The sequence below is a fragment of the Candoia aspera genome, chromosome 1 (assembly GCF_035149785.1).
Source record: "Candoia aspera isolate rCanAsp1 chromosome 1, rCanAsp1.hap2, whole genome shotgun sequence".
Classification (NCBI taxonomy): Eukaryota; Metazoa; Chordata; class Lepidosauria; order Squamata; family Boidae; genus Candoia; species Candoia aspera.
The window spans coordinates 121,908,915-121,926,044 of NC_086153.1; the positions used below are offsets into that span (position 1 = coordinate 121,908,915).

The 17,130-nt window shown below is 39.4% G+C and overlaps 1 protein-coding gene and 1 pseudogene across 2 annotated transcripts in view; one reads left to right on the forward strand and one right to left on the reverse strand.

Moving 5' to 3' along the window:
- KCNQ5 (potassium voltage-gated channel subfamily Q member 5) overlaps positions 1-17,130 on the reverse strand; it is a 374,302-nt gene that overhangs the window by 65,382 nt on the left and 291,790 nt on the right. The window lies entirely within an intron of this gene.
- LOC134488579 (mpv17-like protein 2) lies at positions 8,575-9,957 on the forward strand (annotated as a pseudogene).

Here is a 17,130-nt window from a genome sequence, read left to right on the forward strand (position 1 = left end):
AATTATTAATAAGAAATGCATTTATTGCATATTCTTATAGTTTATTTACTATTTTTTACCCAAATATGACAGTTTTCATATATTTTTTGTCACATCTTTGGGTGGGAAATTAATTCATGTTTGTTAGGATACTGAGTGACTGGAAAAAATGGTGTCAGCTGGGTTCCAGTTCTTATTTTTGTTTTTTTCTCATTCTTTTCAGGTATTTAGAACCTGCAATGAGAAGGGTGGGTAAGCCTCTAGCGAAGGTGTAGTGGTAAGAGCCAAAAGATTCTTGCCTTGTGGATCAACACCTGTAGTTCAATTTTGAAACATCTGGACAGGAATCTTTAATTTAGTGATGGGATACTTGATACCATATCAGAATAGAGTGAAGTATTAATTGGGGAATACTCTTCAGAATTCCTATTCACCAGTGTCTATTTTGGGTGCCTTTATCTAGTGTTAGATATTGTCATGAGCACTGATGGTGAGCAGGAGGGGGCCCCTATCCAGGGGGGAAAACGCATGCGTAGTACTGAGGAGTTAAGCAGCCATTCAAAGAGACACAGATCAGACCCGCCTTGACTTTTGGGGTTTATCTGTCTGGGTTTTTCCCACGCTTCTTCAGTTTGTTAGGATTTTCTGTCTAATGTAGCATTAATAAACACTAGAGACCTATTCCTCGTCTCAGCATGGTTCCTGACTGTTAGGACAGATATCTCAGTCAATTTAGGGATTTGCCCAACACATAATCAGCCTAGCACGTACAATATAGTTGGGGCCTTGCATTGCAGACTTCGTCCCATATCTATATGCTTAAATCTGAGCAATCTGGCTTGTTACAATAAGGATGAATGCTTGGGTAAATAAAATTTGTAGAGAAAACAGTACCAGTCTCTTGGAAAGAGGTAGCAATCAAGCTATTTCTGAAACAAGCTATTTCTGAAAAAAGCTAGAAAGGTCCCAGCAATAGTGGAGAACTATATAAATTGTCCAATATGCTACTGGTGAAGAGCGGAGAGCAATTACGAGTAGCTCCAGAAAGAGTGAAGTGGCTGGGCCAAAGCCAAAAGGACACTCAGTTGTTGATGTGTCTGGAAGTGAAAGGAAAGTCTGATGCTGTAAAGAACAATATTGCATAGGAACCTGGAATGTAAGATCTATGAATCAAGGTAAGCTGGATGTGGTCAAGCATGAGATGGCAAGATTGAACATTGACATCTTGGCAATCAGCAAACTACAATGGATGGGAATGGGCAAATTTAATTCAGGTGACCATTATATCTACTACTACTGTATGGGCTAGAATTCCTTAGAAGAAATGGAGTAGCCCTCATAGTCAATAAAAGAATGGGAAGAGCAGTACTGGGGCACAACCTCAGAAATGACAGATCTCAGTGTGAATCCAAGGCAAACCATTCAACATCACAGTAATCCAAGTCTATGCCCCAACCACTGATGCTGAAGAAGCTGAAGTTGACCGGTTCTGTGAAGACCTACAACATCTTCTAGAACTAACACCAAAAACAGATGTCCTTTTCATCATAGGGGATTGGAATGCTAAGGTAGGAAGTCAGGAAATAACTGGAATAACAGGCAAGTTTGGCCTTGGAGTACAAAATGAAGCAGGGAAAAGGCTAATAGAGTTTTGTCAGAAGAACAAGCTGGCCATAGCAAGCACTCTTTTTCAACAACACAAGAGATGACTCTACACATGGACATCACCAGATGGTCAATAACGAAATCAGATCGATTATGTACTTTGCAGCCAAAGATGGAGAAGCTCCATACAGTCAGTAAAAACAAGACCTGGAGCTGACTGTGGCTCAGATCATGAGCTTTTTATTGCAAAATTCAGACTTAAATTGAAGAACGTAGGGAAAACCACTAGACCACTGAGGTATGGCCTAAATCATATCCCATATGAATATACAGTGGAGGTGATGAATAGATTTAAGGGACTAGATCTGGTAGACAGAGTGCCTGAAGAACTATGGACGGAGGTTCGTAACATTGTACAGAAGGCAGAAACTAAAACCATCCCAAAGAAAAAGAAATACAAGAAAGCAAAATGGCTGTCTGATGAGGCTTTACAAATAGTTGAGGAAAGAAGGAAAGTGAAAAACAAGGGAGAAAGGGAAAGATATAACCAACTGTGCAGATTTCCAGAGAATAGCAAGGAGAGATAAGAAGGCCTTTTAGATGAACAATGCAAAGAAATCGAGGAAAACAATAAAATGGGGAAGACTAGAGATTTCTCAAAATTGGAGATATCAAGGGAATGTTTTGTGTAAATATGGGCATGATAAAGGACAAAAAAGGCAGGGACCTAACAGAAGCAGAAGAAATTAAGAAGGTAGGAAGAATATACAGAAGAACTATACAAGAAAGATCTTAATGTCCCTGAAAACCATGATGGTGTGGTCACTGACCTTAAGCTGGACATCCTAGAGAGAGAAGTCAAGCCAGCGGAGATGACAATATTCCAGTTGAGCTATTTAAAATCCTAAAAGATGATGCTGTTAAAGTGCTGCACTCAATATGCCAACAAATTTGGAAAACTCAACAGTGGCCACACGACTGGAAAAGATCAGTTTACATTCCAATTCCAAAGAAGGGCAATGCCAAAGAATGTTCAAACTACCGCACAATTGTGCTCATTTCACATGCTAGCAAGGTTATGCTCAAAATCATACAAGCTAGGCTTCAGCAATATATGAACCAAGAACTACCAGTACAAGCTGTGTTTCGAAGAGGCAGAGGAACTAGAGATCAAATTGCCAACATTCGCTGGATCATAGAGAAAACAAGAGAGTTCCAGAAAAACATCTATTTCTGCTTCACTGACTACACTAAAGCCTTTGATTGTGTGGATCACAACAAACTGTGGCAAATTCTTAAAGAGATGGGAGTACCAGACCACCTTACCTGTCTCTTGAGAAACCTGTACCTTCCGGGTCAGGAAGCAACAGTTAGAACCGGACATGGAACAACTGATTGGTTCAAAATTGGGAAAGGAGTAGACAAGGCTGTTGTCATGCGCTGCCTACCTCTGAATAATGCTCAGACACTGGTTCGGTGGAACAGGCTCTGGTTTATTCACAGCGCAGGTACAGCATCGGAAAAAAGCTGAGAGTGACAGGAGCGCGCCGGTGCGGGGTTTAAATACCCCACACCGGTCAGCGCCCCCTCACTCGCGGTCACGTCACCCCCCTTTGTCCAATACGTTGACTTGCCGGTGGGTGAGAGGTTGCGAGGCCCCGCTGGCGTTCCGGGATCGTCCATCATCGGTTTCTCTATTCCTCCGGTGATTGCTGTCAGCTGGGCGATCTCCGTTGTATTAGCGCTAATGGCTTGGGTGTGCTCCGCGATCCGTTTAGCTATTGTTTCTTGACCTTCAGTCGTTGTGAGTTGATGGCTACTTATCTTGAGCCCCTTCCCCTGTTTCCTTGCTATTGTCATGTGTGCCATTGCGCTGATGACTTCAGCTCAACGGCACTCATGACAGCTGTCTACTTTTGTCACCCTGCTTATTTAACTTACATGCAGAGTACATCATGAGAAATGCCGGGCTGGATGAATCACAACAACCTCAGATATGCGGACGATACCACCCTAATGGCAGAAAGTGAAGAGGAACTAAAGAGCCTCTTGATGAGGGTAAAAGAGGAGAGTACAAAAGCTGACTTGGAACTCAACATTAAAAAAACTAAGATCACGGCATCTGGTCCCATCACTTTCTGGCAAACAGAAGGGGAAGAAATGGAAGCAGTGACAGATTTTATTTTCTTGGGCTCCAAAATCACCACAGATGGTGACTGCAGCCATGAAATTAAAAGACACTTGCTCCTTGGGAGGAAAGCTATGGCAAACCTAGACAGCATATTAAAAAGCAGAGACATCACCTTGCCGACAAAGGTCCGTATAATCAAAGCTATGGTTTTCCCAGTAGTGGTGCATGGCTGTGAGAGTTAGACCATAAGGAAGGCTGAGCGCTGAAGAATTGATGCTTTCGAACTGTGGTGCTGGAGAAGAATCTTAAGAGTCCCTTGGACTGCAAGGAGGTCAAATCAGTCAATCCTACAGGAAATTGGACTGCTCATTGGAAGGACAGATACTGAAGCTGAAGCTCAAATACTTTGGCCACCTAATGCGAAGAGAGGACTCACTGGAAAAGACCCTGATGCTAGGAAAGACTGAAGGCAAAAGGAGAAGGGGACAGCAGAGGATGAGATGGTTAGATAAGAGTCACCGATGCAATGAACATGAATTTGAGTAAACTCTGGGAGACAGTGGAGGACAGGAAGGCCTCGCGTGCTGTGGTCCATGGGGTCATGAAGAGTTGGACACGACTTAACGACTGAACAACATATAAATTGGTTAATAGTACCCACCTCTTAGACAAAATATTCACTGCTGTTGCTGATAAATTCTAGCATTTCTAGATTAAGTTGAATATCTGGTGATCACCAAACTTTCCATAGAAACTGTATCACATTATTAAGTTTCAATTTTATTTGATGTTCTATTTAAAAACCTATCTGGGAGAAATTATCTAGATTATCCAATTCACTTAGCAGCATTTATGAACTGCCAGATGACAGTAACAAAGGGTAATCTTTGCGGGGGAGTCTCTGAATAAGATAGATGCTCATAGATGTTATAGTCAATTACAGAAAGAGAATATTCTTTGAAGAGAAGATGCTCTTCAAATCCATGGGCTTTTCTGAGATAATTTATATTAATGTTTGTAGTGCCAATCACTGGCCAAGTGCCAGGCAATTGGTTCTTTTAGGATCCAGAGACAATAAACACATCAGTAAGTAAAGAGATTTTAAGCTTTATTGTTAACTCTAGGAGACAGATTTAAACAGAAACACAATATAAGCTTTATTGTCAAAATTAGCAGGCAGATTAAACAGACACATAAATGCATAACATACAACACTGGAGAGACCCCAAGATGTCCAATTTACACAGCACCCAGTACCAGGGTCTGTGTCAAAACTCGAGAGGCAATACCAGGGTCTTTTATGCATGTTTTGCACTAAATCATGTGCCAAGAGGTTGATTGCTTACACCTGGTACCAAAATCCCATGACCTTGTTTCCATGGTACTGAGACTGCAAGACCTGACCTTGGCTTGATAGTGCACCTGTTCTTCAGAAGCCTGGAATGTAAACCAAGAGCTTGGGAACTGTACAGATAACCTTGCGGTCCTCCTACAACCTGTAAAGATTCCTCCCTTCTCTTTATTCCCAAACAAGAGTAAAAACAACCCAGCTAAACATTATTATGACTCAGAGATAACTCTAAGCTTCTATAATCTTCTTAATAGAAAGGAGAAATTAAAAGATGTCATTATCTCCTTGAAATATAATGGTCTTCTGCATTGCCACTACAATGTCGCAATTAATTTTATGCTTAAAAGGCAAATTAGATTTTCTTTTTCTTCTTTTTGCATCATCAAATGGAGTTAAAGAATTGATCTTTGATTGTTTTGTTTATTCAATAGCAACAATCCTTAGTATGATTTCTGATAGCAATACTCTAAATTAATTTGCTGGTGTGATGGATATTTGGTATGGTCCAGATGGCAAAAATTCTTATAAAAACATCATAACCACATGAATGCTTGTAGGTGGTTATCAGAAGTATGGTTTGTTCAAGCTTATTCATAAATATACTGTTGGTGTGGGATGGAGCCATGCAAATGCCCAGTGACAAAGTTGAAAACATCCTTTAAAAGCCCACTTACAATCTGCTCAAGTGATGGTGATATATTGATATGTATTTGGGATCCATGACAAAGAAACTGTGGGACAACTGAAGTATTATATCAGTATCATGTACTGTATTTGACTACCAAATTTACATACATGTAATTTATATTATTAAAGGAGCAAAACAACATAGTAACAGTTCATAAATAGGATTTCATGTATCTTAACAAGATATATTAATGCAGTATTCAGATCCCCACATTCTGACAACATTTTTACTTAGTTGTTTTGTATATAGCATTTTTCTCTTAAACTGAGTTTGTCTGCTTAGAGGCAGGGAAGTCACTTAATTGATATGATGTCTAAAGGAAATCATTGAATGTTATTGTCTGATTTTTGCAGATGTTGTAATATAATTCTAAATGTTTCAGAGCTTTCAAATACATACAGAGCATTCTGTACATGAGAATCTTGTTAATTACAAACATTGGGAAATAGGAGTTTCAGTCTTTCCAGTATTTGCCATTTTGTTTCAACAGCTTTGTGTTTTGAGATAAAAGGAACGGAAATAGTTTAGATGTCAGAATAATCCTGAATAATGCAGGGACTAGCATGTGAAAATTGATTTCTACTATTGCTGTGCAATAGAATTATGCTGTTCTAAGATAGAAAGAATTCAGAAAATTGGGTAGCCTATTTGAATTACCCACTTTTAGCGTCTAATACATCCTGAGCCATTCTAACAACATGAGAGAGAACAATTTAATATTAGTTTTCCCTCAGATTATGTCTGTCTCAATCAAAATAAATTGACTTCTTAGGCTTTTATCACATTAAATGTTTTCAAAATGGCAAACCCTATGAACTGAATTACTTAATTTCTCCTCCTTACTTACTTAGAATTTATGTAGTCATCTTTTGAATTCAAAGAATACTTAACAGCTATCCCACTTTGGGATTCTTTTTATTGATTAAAAATAGAATAGAAAATGTATGGATAAAGATTAAGTATAGAGAGAGAGACAGCTAAATAGACTACTCAATATTTGCAATGGCGCATATATATCTATATCTATATCTCCATATCTATATCTTGTTATATGAAACCTGTCTCAGTCTGAAAACTGTTCTGTGTGCGTAAAAGAAAGTAAAGTTTTCAATTGTCCTGGCAGTGCAATACATCTAATGGGATGTACTTCCCAAGGGGCTGTCTAAATGTGTACTAATTGTATGTCACTGCACTACATATAACTCCTAGCAGTGGGACGTGGGCAACAGCATGCTAGCTTGCAAGACGGTCCCGAAATTAGAAATCCCAGAACTCACAGAATAGCATGAACATGCTGGCAGTAAATTGGACTTCAGTTCAGTTTGTGGCATACTCCAAATAATCTTTGAACCCCAAATAATCAGATTGACCCAGACTCAATAAAGACACAAAGCACTGGAAACTTGGACAGTTAGTTGGTTTTTTTGTATCTCTCTTCAATGGCTGGGAGAGACTTTTATTTGACAGAAGAAAGCTTACAAAAAAAAAAAAAGGAACCGTAAATTATAAATTTCTTCAACTATTTCAGAAAATAGTATCTAAAGCTATATTCTATTTTAACTATTTTCTATAAGCTCTTTATGTACACTATATACTTTGAAGTCCAATTTCACTATATCTTCATATTTTCTATTCTATCTTTCTAATATATTTGTTTATTGCTGATCTCTATATTTCTTTTTTCCTAAATCCTATAGATCCCTATGGTCACTCTCTATAGAGCCATCCTGCTTTTCTTCAAAGTTTTTTTAGCTCCTGTTTCATATTTCTGTTTTGTCAGTCTTTACTTTTTTCTTCACCTTTTCTGCTTGTTTGTCCCTGGCTGGGCTTCCTGACTCTTCATCTGTTCCAGAGGCTTTCTCCAGCTGAGGGAAATGGCTAGAACTTTTCTCTCATGCCAGGTTGGAGGAAAGGAAAACAAAAACAAAAAACACTTCTCCCTCTCCCCAGTTTTCTCAGCTGCTGCCTTCTTTCCTGTTAGCTCTTTCTCCTCAAGGCTGTCTTTCCTTTAGTTTGATTCTTTACTTTTACTCCTGGGCTTTGGCTCTGTTTATTCAGTCTATTCGCTGTGAGTCCTATGGCTGCAGAACAGATGCAGGCAACCATCTTGTCTCATCTTGTTAATTAATACATGCAAGGGAATGAAGTGGTACATTTAATTATGAATGAGAGGGCTAAAATGTATGTCATAAAAAATAAATTGGTATCATCCAGGTATCATTGGCTGGTGATAATTGTGTGTGTACTTCAGTGAATGGTGATAATGGAATAACTAGGGATGAGTTTTGGGAAAAACTGCAACATTCTGAATGAATGCAATTCTAGGGAAAAAATATTCTCCTACATGACATGAATAGACGAATGAGAACGAGACAAGCAAGCATATTAAAAGTAATTAGGCTGCTTGGAGATTCAGGAATAAATGAGAGTGGTGCCCAATGAGACTCTGCAAAAAGGTCTACTTATTTTGAGTATGTGATTTAAGCATAAGCACTCATGTACAAAACATAATCATGTAAAGGGGGGGCAAGGAGGGGCAAATGAAAAAATCGTGATACAAACTCTGCCCCTTACATTCTTGCGAGCTATGTTGCAAACCAAATATGAAGGGTTGGCCTGTGTGTCATGATGATGCAATGAATACTTCATCATTTTGGCATCAGAATGCTGAATCTCTTTTCAGAAATACTCCAACTGAGAGCTCGCCATTGCCGAGGAGAGCTTCTGAGGAGTGTTGTGGGTGCTCCCTCCCCTTTCATCCTGGGATTCTGCTCCACTCTTGTGGCCAGTCTGTTGGGCTAACAGACTTAGCAGTGTACAATGAGCAGCTGTGGCTGGCAGAATCAGGAAATTGCCTGTGGAGTAGGCAAAATGGTGCAGGAATGGGTAAAATGGCACTGCCCTCTACCAGAGTAATAAAAATCGTAAAAGTACAGATATATGAAGCAATGGAAAAACTGTAATGCATTCATTGGTAAATGCAACACACAGCTAGAAGCACCTGGCTCTTTTTTCAAATTTAAATCAACCTTTGGTGCAGTACAGTTTTTTTTAATCACAAGTCTAGCTCTGTTTCAAAGGAATGCTAAATCCTTATTTAAGAACAAGTCTATTGCTCTTTCAAAAGAGTGCAACCCAGGGGTGTCCACAAAAGGGATCAGTGACATCAAAATGGTGGCCACGACCAGGCACTTGAAGCTCCACCCCTTTTTACAGGTATATAATGCATGTGGCACATGTAAAAAATGTGTCCATGAAAACCAACAAGATTTAAAAAGAACTACTTTCCCCTTCTTTGAATTGTACTTCATATGTGGCATAATTCCATTATTCAGGTAATTATGTACCTGTTCAGTTGATGTGATTTATTTGCTACATAAAGTGCAGGATGTTGAAGATCAGCAGTGGCATCACAATAAGGCATCAAAGTAAATTCTTCACTAGATTAGTTGTGATATATTTCCTGTGCCTCATCTTACATGCTAGTTTTAAGTTGATTTTATGTCTGATCTTTATCATTAATAATATGAAGCTACCATAAAGTAGTTCCTGAAGACATAGCACTTTCAGTCTGGGAAAAGACGAAGATGAAGTATCAAGAAAAATGTGCTCATCATAGTTATCTGAGCTAGATGAACTTAAATCAGAACAACAAAAATGTGAGATGTGTTCCCGTATTACGTGACAGTTGGTCAGGCTGGCACAAATGTATGCCCCACTTTTTTGTGGCTGCAGTCTTTTAATTATCAACACAATTAGCTCTGGATTCTTTCAGCAGTCTTTGGAGCGAAGGAAAAAGCAAACACAGCAGTGGGATATTGACCATACATTTCACATGTCTGTCACTGGATGAAGCATGGGGCCACTCCTGCATTCCTGGTATTTATGGATAGGGAAAATAACCCCAAGAAGAGAAGTTCAGCATCTTAAAGTTGTCATCGTGAAGGTAGCAATCGACCAGGCCGTTGCTCCATTTTTCAGAGGTTGGTATTTCATAACCATGGAGCTGCTTCAAGGCCATAGTTTGGCAGATGGCATTGATGAATTTAGGGGTAAATTCTGGGACTATTACCTGGCAGAGCTTACTGTTTGGCAAGCGGCTCAAATGTTAAATTTTCGGTATCGCTCCTCGCAATACAATTTGTGAAAGTAGTGACTTTGGGATGGAATGTCTACCTTTCATAGCTGAAACACCGAAGTTGAGGACTGCAAAGACTTGGAGGCAGAAGAGCCAAAGCGGAGAAACTCTTTCTTTAAAACGATTGCACTAGCAAAAAATATATGCAGATTTGATGCATTCTCAATGGAATTGTATTCTTTTATTCCTCTTATCCTTGTAAAGGTTAAGCTAGATAAAATAATGTTTTATTATATTAGCTTTCCTGAATAAACTAGGTGATATTATTAGGTGATATGAAACAAAAATAAAATAAAAGTGGGAATATCAAAAGACAATTATACTGTATTTAGTTTATTATTTTGATTTTATATAGTACTTAGATAATCTCAGCCTATGGCTGCTTATTTATAATTTATTCTGTGTTTGTGAAAGCCTCATGGCAGTTTGCATTGTTCTCTATATCCAGTGGTACTTGCCCAAGAGATATTACTGCTTGATTGCTAAAGTTCTAATTACATTTGGTAAGATAAGGAATGGCATGCATAGATTTTCAAAATACAAGGAATATATGTATTTTAAAAACAATACTGTAATGTGCCACAAAAGTCAACTGAGAAGAAGCTGAATATATGTAATCAACATGCAGTAGCAACTTTTAGTGGACGACCCACTTCTACTGTGGTGCACTATTATGCCAGGAAAAGGGACCAGATTCTCTTGAGATTGTTGCAAGATGGCAGAGACATGAAAATGGATACTTCAACACATAACTACCTGGTATGAACCACAGACATCATCACCAGTGTTGGTACCAACTGTGCATTTACACAATACTGACATAGCAGCCCACGTGTCTCTATCTCAAACTGCCTTCCATTAAGGACATTCAATCCTTCTCCATGCAATGGTGCTCAGTACCAAAGGTATGGTTTCCCAGCTTACTATCACAACTACAGTAACTGTTGTGTATATTTATATGGTTTATTGATCTTAGGTTGTCTTGATCTTAAATAGCTGACTTAGATAATTTGTATCCAATCAGTAAAGATACCAAAGGGCTTGTAACAGATTTATCAGCTATCCAAACATCAGTATGGGACTGTAGTAGAAATGGTAGCAAGTATCTGGAAACATACAGTAGGTAAAACATCTACCTTAAAATATTCACCGTCTAATGATTAAGATGCACTCTCTTAAGCTACAGTTATATAGATGCTGCTATGCAAACCTGTTTATTTATTCATTGTAAGTAAAAGAGCTATTAGTCTTAAAGTTTTCATTAAAAAAAAACCCTAACCCCACATAGACTTGTTTCAATTAGTTTAATACTGGTATTGACATGGTAAATGGTAAGAGATACCTGTCTCTAGCCTTGCGTGTCAGTCATTTTCATATATTAGCTTATTGGTAATTATATCTTCACCCTCTGAATAAATGGCTGTCCCCTACTTTGTCTTTTATAATAAATCAGATATATTAGTGAAATAGTGATTGTGATCACATATTACCCTAAGCTGTAACATGGGTTGTTTCTAGCTTAGTTAGTATGCTGTCTGGACCAGGCCAGTATGATCTGTACAGCATGGTTTATGACCTAGAATATTGTGCAAACTCAGTCAAGAATGATTTATTCAATAAACTGTCATTAAGCCATAATTAGCAATAGCATGATACATAAACCTGGTTGAGGATTTGTTGGGCAGGAATTTGAATGTATCAAAGGTCTCCCTATCCAAATTCAACACTCAGGTGTAAGTTAGAGAGCTCTTCTGCAAATAGAAGTCTTACCATTTGTGGATTGGTTCCTTCTTCAATTCAACAATGCTCTTGCTATGGCCCTGCTGGACTTGTCTTCTGAGCAGGAAGAGGCAGAAGTAGAGCTGCCCAAAGTTGTTGGGAATTGGGCAGCATACAAATTAAATAAATAAATAGGGGCATCTAGGGATAATAATCCTGGAGGGAGTGATTTCAGTAATGTTGAAGTCAATGATTCCACTCTGGCTGAGGCAGATCCAGAAACCCCCAGGACTATCTGCCTGCACCCCATGACAGTGTCTCAGACTCTGAAGTTCAACCACCCAATCCCAAGCATAGGCTTGCTTTAAAGATACAACAGCAGAGGGCTGAGCTCTGCCAGTCAGACTGCCTGCAAAAAGCAGGCCAGCAGAAGTGCACATTCTAATGAGTAACATGCCTCAGCTATGCATTTGGGAGGCTCAGCTTATTTGTTGGCTTCCCTCCTTGAGAAAAAATGCTGAGAACAACTTTTTAAGCCTTAGCTCTTTGCGCGTATCTTGCCATGTCATCTTTAGAGCTCTGGATTCCGCCTCACCGTGTCTCTTGTCTTTTCCCTTGCATTTATCATTTGTTTATTGGATTCCTGATACTGACCTGTGCCAAGGCTGGGACTACTTTTACAGTTGTAGCCTTAAGATAGTAGTAAAAAGGACTGTTTTCTTCTAAAGGTTCTGCTTGAGCTAACATATCCCTGGACTGTGGCAGGCACCCAGCTTGCTATTTGTTGACTGGAAGCCAGTGATGCCAGCACAGAAAAACTTTCCCATTATAGAAAAGCCAAGTTTCATCGATTCCCCCTTTCCCCTTCAACCTACATGCCATTTCTCCTGCTGTTCAGAAGATATCGGCATAAGATGCCCCCCTCCCAAAGCAGAAGCCATCAATAAACAGAACACTGTCAGAAATGTATGGATTCAATTATCCATAATCTATACCATGATGGTTATTTTATCCAGGACCTGGAAATCACTGAAGAAGAAAGCAATTCAGGCCACAGTTCAATATATGTTGAATACACATTTCTCTTTATTAGATTGTGGTTTTGATGTATAGGGCTAAAAATATTTAACATTCAGTTTTGGAATTTAGTGAGGCTACTCAGAAGTAGAATGGCTGTGGGCTGAACCTAAATTACTGCATTCCTCCTATATAACTTCCAGTCTATCATAATCAATTGAGAACATTAGCAAAGGAACAAGAACATAGGATTTTTTAAAAATGACATTCACTTTTGATTAATTGTAATCTAGTATGTAATAGAAAGTGTTGTTTATTTTGACAACAGTTTCACCATTCCGTAGTGAAAGCTGAACTACTCAGATTGATGTTGAGTACTTCTACACTATTATAGTCCTTGTCAACAATAGGCTCAACCATTAAGAGTTTGAGTTCGTCATTATACAAGGAAGATTGCTTGCCTGTATCTATTTCCAATACCACAACACATGTTGAAGTGGCAGTATTTTGCCCTGGAAAATGTGTCAAAGGGATGGCGGAACTTTCTACAGGTGATTGCTTGCTATCTGATGTCAAAAGCTTGTTACCCTATATTTTCCTGCAGCAGTTTAGAGGAAACCTCTGGATCCCTGTAATCAGATCATCAGAACTGTTACCCTGATCAGTTTAGGAGCTGAGAGTACAAGGTCAATAAGAGGTCCTGCTGTTGTTAGCAACTACGCAAACTAATGTTGAGTACTTCTACACGATTATAGTGTACAATATATATTATAATAGTGTAGATGTTGAGTACTTCTACACTATTATAATATATATGTAATATATTATGGCTATATATTAGAGCATGGGTGCTATCAGGACTCAGTGTAATTTCTTCTTCTTCTTAGATAGGGCTCCAATGGTGTTAATTTTCCCACTTCAGATGGATCATCTGCCAGATTTTGTGAGCAGTTTCTTGTTTGCTGAGAGTTCTATCTATATTGTTTAAAGCCTCTTCTATCCATCCCTGTGATACTGTTTTTATGCAGTATCCATAATTGTTGTAAAAGAGGTTTTTTGGGATATCTAATCCAGAAATTATATCTTTTTGAATATAATATGTTCTTCATCCCATTTGTTGACACACTCTAGGTTTGTTAGTGCTGTTAGAGAGGTCTTGGACTTTTGGCAGAGAAAACATCAGCTCTGACTCAGCAGAAGTATTTTTATTTTTACCATTGTCTGATGCTATTTGGTCTAGTTTCTCTATTTGGTAACTGTGCAGCTTCTTTTCTTTTTATAATAAGAAGGACAATGGACGCATTGGTCACACTTATGGATGATCTCTGGTGGGAGCGGGATGGAGGGAGTGCATCCATCCTGTCTTTCTTGGACCTCTCAGAGGCTTTCGATACCATTGACCATGGTATCCTTTTGGGGCGGCTCAGGGAGTTGGGGGTGGGCAGTGTAGTTTTGTGCTGGTTCACTTCCTTCCTCCAGGGCCATTCCCAATCGGTGGTGATAAGAGAGGAGAGATCCAACCCTTGACCCCTCCATTGTGGGGTGCCGCAGGGATTGGTTCTCTCTCCTCTATTCAACATCTACATGAAACTGCTGGGTGAGATCATCCATCACTATAGGATGAGGTATCATCAATATGCTGATGATACTCAGTTATATATCTCCATCTCGGGTGAAGTAAGTGATGCGGTCTCCACCCTCTCCAAGTGCCTGGGGGCTGTGGGGGTCTGGATGGGGAAGAACTGAACCCTGGTAAGACGGAGTGGCTGTGGATTGATGGCCCCTCGGTTTCCAGGAACTTGTGTTCTTTGGTTCTGGATGGGGTGGCACTGCCCATTCGGAACCAGTGCGGAACCTGGGGGTCCTCCTGGACTCGCGACTCCTGCTCGAAGAGCAGATGGAAGTTGCGGCCAGGAGGGCCTTTGCACATCTGCGGGTGGTGTGCCAGCTATGCCCGATCCTGGACCGAGATGCCCTTTGAACAGCCACTCATGCCCTTGTCATCTCCCACATAGACTATTGCAATGTGCTCTACATGGGGCTACCCTTGAAGGGTATCCGGAAGCTTCAGCTGGTTCAGAATGTGGCTGTGCGGACAGTTATTGGTGCTGTAAAATCAGCACATGTGACACCATTGTTACGCGAGCTGCACTGGGTACCAGTTTGCTTCCGGGTCCAATTCAAGGTGTTGGTTATTACCTTTAAAGCCCTGCATGGCAAGGGACTGGGTTACCTGAGGGACCGTCTCATCCCCATAACATTGACCCACCCCACCCGGTCAGGCAGGGAGGGCATGCTACGGACCCCATCTGCAAAGGAATTTCACCTAGCGGGATCCAGGAGGCTGGCCTTCTCTGCAGTGGTGCTCACCCTTTGGAATATCCTGTCCCTGGAGTTGAGACGGGTCCCCTCGTTCCCAGACTTCCAGAAGAAATTGAAGACCTGGTTCTACTGCCTTGCTTGGGAGGGGGAGGGTAACAGGTTGGCACCATAGCACGCCCTATTGATCGCAATTCCATCTTTTCTTGGATTTTATATTTATTATCATATTTATATTTTTAGATTGTAACTTAGGTTTAGATGTTTTTATTATCATTTTTATTGTAAACTGCCCAGAGTTCCTGTTGGGGGAGATGGGCGGTGATTTAAATTTAAATAATAAATAAATAAATAAATATGGACATCCTTCAGGGTTTGACTTGGAATAATCCGAAAACTGTTCAGAATTGTTTTCTTTTCATGAGCATCTGTGGAATGGTTGGGTGCTTAAATACCAGTAAAATCCTCTTGATGCCATTTTGGGCAGGTAACCAAGTTATTCTTTCTAAGTCCAGGTAGAAGTGTGCATTAAGGAAATCTGGATTAGTTTTTTATCATGACATTTCCCCCTCTTTGTATTATTCATTGCTCTCTGAAGCCCTAGATTCATAGGTAAAATGATCTGTGAATTGTTTTGAAATCCTCTATCCCATCCCTGTTCTTCTCCGTTGTTATGTCCTGGCTGAGATAAGGGTCACTGCTACAGTAATACTGTTTAAATACAGCATGGGTTCTTTAGGGCTTCTTCCAGTAATCCAGTATGTTATGTTTGGCTATCCACATATGAAATGGGTATTTTTCCAGAACTCTTTCTAACATTAATATTGTTCATGCTTGAAACAGACCCTTGTCTATTTGCTTCCCATTACAATTCTACATAAATAACTCAAGCAATTGTTCCTATTCATCAGTTTTGTTGTTAATCATTGTTAGCTGCTCAAAGATCAAAATTACAGTCTCCAGAGTGAGAAAGCTCAGTGTGGTCAGCAAGACTGGATCAGAGATCAGACAGGGACAGAATGCTCTTTGGCAGGAATTTTTCGTATCAGACATGGTGAATGGGGAGGCACAGGACTATTAAGCTTTCCATCTGCTCTTTATTAGGGTTATTTTCATCTTCTTCACACCCCAATTCCTCATTATCCCAAGACACTTGTCTTATATAGCATATTTGTTATCTGTTTGGAGATGCCTTAAGGTATTACTTTAGTTTCTGAGTCCTGAAGAAGTACCAAATCTTCATATCTTACTTAATGCTTGGTGTCAGAGCTCTTTCTGTCATGCTTTTTAACTTTTGTTGTTTTAGCTCCAGATGTTGTTTTGTCTTGTTGCCTATTTTATCCATTAATGCAAGCAGGGTAAGAAATTTTTCAAAACCATGCTTGCACAGCAGTCTAGTACACAGAGATAAAATCTGTTTTCTACTGTAGAGCTAGTTGCAAAGGGTATTACTACTTTGCTGCCACTTTCCTATCCTTATTTGTATTAATATGTTTTTCCATACCTTAAATTCTTATTCCAGGGATGGGAATATATGTTTTATATGGGTCTATGACTGAAATAAAGAAGGATTTTTTTTTAAATTTAAAGTGATAGTTTAAAAACGAAGTTGAGGGTCAGATAAAAGAAAAATGTATATATCATATCAATGATCATTTTGTTATACCATATTAAAATAGTTTACTTGTATCATGCCCCAAAGTCATGAACCTAAGCTATACCAAAATAAACACCTGAGACACCTTGACTACCCTTCCCACAGGTAATATAGACAGAAGCTCCTTTAGAGGGGGCAGGGGGTTTAAGTTGAAGCTTTTTAGCATAATCAGTAAAAAAAAATCCCATTGTAGGTGTATTCTGTCTTTGCCTCCCAAACCAACTTTCTTTGATTAAACAAAAGATGGAATGGTGGGGAAAACAGAAATACCACAAAAGGAAGGCAAGAGTCCTTGGACCTACTTAAAAGTACATATTTGCAGTAGGGCCACTGCAACCTAAAACCCTTGCCAGATTCACCTATTTTATTCATGGGTAACCTAAAAGTCAGTGATGAGGTATATGTGATCTCTGGCCAGAGAGTGGAGTGCAAAGTGGGATGGCACTGTAAAGAACCTGCCCAATGTTCTCAGCTGTAATAAAATAGTATTAAGGGCTTTCAAAACAAAGTTCTATTGAATAAGATA